Here is a 2,195-nt window from a genome sequence, read left to right as displayed (position 1 = left end):
AAAGGACTGTACATGTTCAGTACAGATGAAACTATTCCTTTTATTCTGAATATTTTCCATCTGTGGTTGGTTGAACCTAGCTGACGTGAAACCCACAGATATGGAGGACTAACTACATAGTTTATATTTATCTATGAAATCAATAACCATGTTGTAGATTTTTGTCCCACATTTCTCCCAATTTTATCCTCAAAATTCTTAAAACAGAATTTTGTATGGTTGTGTTTTTACCTAATTATCTACTATAATCAATTTAATCTCTATAATATTATTAATCAGGGATACCTTAACTAATAATTTAATATAGATAATTTATAAATAGCAAATTAGTAAATATTAATTCATACTGGAAAATGAGTTACTTTGTTATCTTTTATATAAAGATCTAGAACTAGATTGTTTCATAGTTTCTTTTCTTAGAGAGTAAATATTATCATTGGTCCACTGAATTATGTCCAAAGTTATAGTAATGTTTTAGTGACCTCAATATATAGGCATGAGATTATTAGAGCTTTGAAAATTGGGAAGCATAGGATTTCTATAATCTTTTAGATAAAAGTTAAAAGGGAGCAAGAAGGAAACGGACGTTGAGAGAACGAGGAGGAAGGAGAGAAAATGGCATCAAAGGATTACAGTACCTATAGCCAAGCAGCAGTGCAGCAGGGCTACAGTGCTTACACTGCCCAGCCCACTCAAGGATATGCACAGACCACCCAGGCATATGGGCAACAAAGCTAGGAACCTATGGACAGCCCACTGATGTCAGCTATACCCAGGCTCGGACCACTGCAACCTATGGGCTATGCAACTTCTTATGGACAGCCTCCCACTGGTTATACTACTCCAACTGCCCCCCCAGACACACAGCCAGTCTGCCCAGGGATGTGGCACTGGTGCTTATGATACCACCACTGCTACAATCACCACCACCCAAGCCTCCACACCGCTCAGTCTGCATATGGCACTCAGCCTGCTTACCCAGCCTATGGGCAGGAGCCAGCAGCCACTGTACCTACAAGACCGTAGGATGGTAACAAGCCCATTGAGACTAGTCAACCTCAGTCTAGCACAGGGGTTTACAACCAGCCCGGCCTAGGATATGGACAGAGTAGCTACAGTTATTCCCATGTACCTGGGAGCTACCCCATGCAGCCAGTCACTGCACCTCCATCCTACTCTCCTACCAGCTATTCCTCTATACAGTCGACTAGTTATGATCAGAGCAGTTACTCTCAGCAGAACACCTCTGGGCAACCGAGCAGCTATGGACAGCAGCGTAACTATGGTCAACAAAGCGGTTATGGGCAGCAGCCTCCCACTAGTTACCTACCCCAAAATGGATCCTACAGCCAGGCTTTTACACTGGAGGAGACTTCTGCGTCAAGTTTTGAACGACTGATGAGTAAGTGCTCACCAGGTGGGGAGGAGCTCAGTATAAAGCTAGTATAAAGGCTTAGAGGTATGTAGGAGTTGGGATGAGTTTGGGGAGCAGCAAATTGCCTGGGGTGCAGGAAGGAAATGGTGAGAGATGAGAGTGAAATAAAAGTTGCTAGAATTGTGAAGGGGCTGTCTTCGTTGTAGGTAGTGAACTGGGTGAATCTGGATTATTGTATATGTGTTGCTGAATAGTCTTGGTGATAGTTTTCTCCCTTTGTTGATGTTGAAGCTGATAGCGATTGAAAAGATTTAGTTTGTTAAACTTAGTTAATAACAAACTTTTTTTTTATTTTTTTAGAACAATTCGAACTTTTTTTTTTTTTTTTAAAGGAACAGGATATCACTCTGTCACCCAGGCTGGAGTGCAGTGGCATGATCATGGCTCGGTTGTATCCTCTAAATCCTGGGCTTAAGCAAGTCTCCTGCCTTTGCCTCCTGAGTAGCTGGGACTACAGATGGGTGCCACCACACATGGCTAATTTAAAAAAAAATTAGTAGAGATGGAATCTGGCCGTGTTGCCTAGGCTAGTCCCAAACTCCTGGGCTCAGGCGATGCTCCTGCCTCCACCTCTCCCTCCCGACGTTCTTGCTGGGATTACAGGGGTGAGCCACTGGCCAGGTAGAACTTTTTTAAAAAAAAAATAGAAATGGGGTCGCACTATGTTGGCCAGGCTGGTTTTGAACTCTTGGGCTCAAGTGATCCTCCAGCTTCAGCCTCTCAAAGTGCTGAAATTATGGGTGTGACTCACTGCACCTGG

At 43.1% G+C, this 2,195-nt stretch overlaps 1 pseudogene; it reads left to right on the top strand.

Annotated features, from left to right (window-relative positions):
• The first annotated feature begins 570 nt into the window (after window positions 1–570).
• Window positions 571–1,407, top strand: LOC117069807 (annotated as a pseudogene).
• Window positions 1,408–2,195: the final 788 nt, after the last annotated feature.

This window comes from Trachypithecus francoisi, unplaced genomic scaffold, assembly GCF_009764315.1.
Source record: "Trachypithecus francoisi isolate TF-2019V2 unplaced genomic scaffold, Tfra_2.0 Lachesis_group3, whole genome shotgun sequence".
NCBI lineage: Eukaryota > Metazoa > Chordata > Mammalia > Primates > Cercopithecidae > Trachypithecus > Trachypithecus francoisi.
The sequence above is the reverse complement of the archived record's forward strand: the minus strand, read 5'-3'. Positions and strand labels throughout refer to the sequence as shown.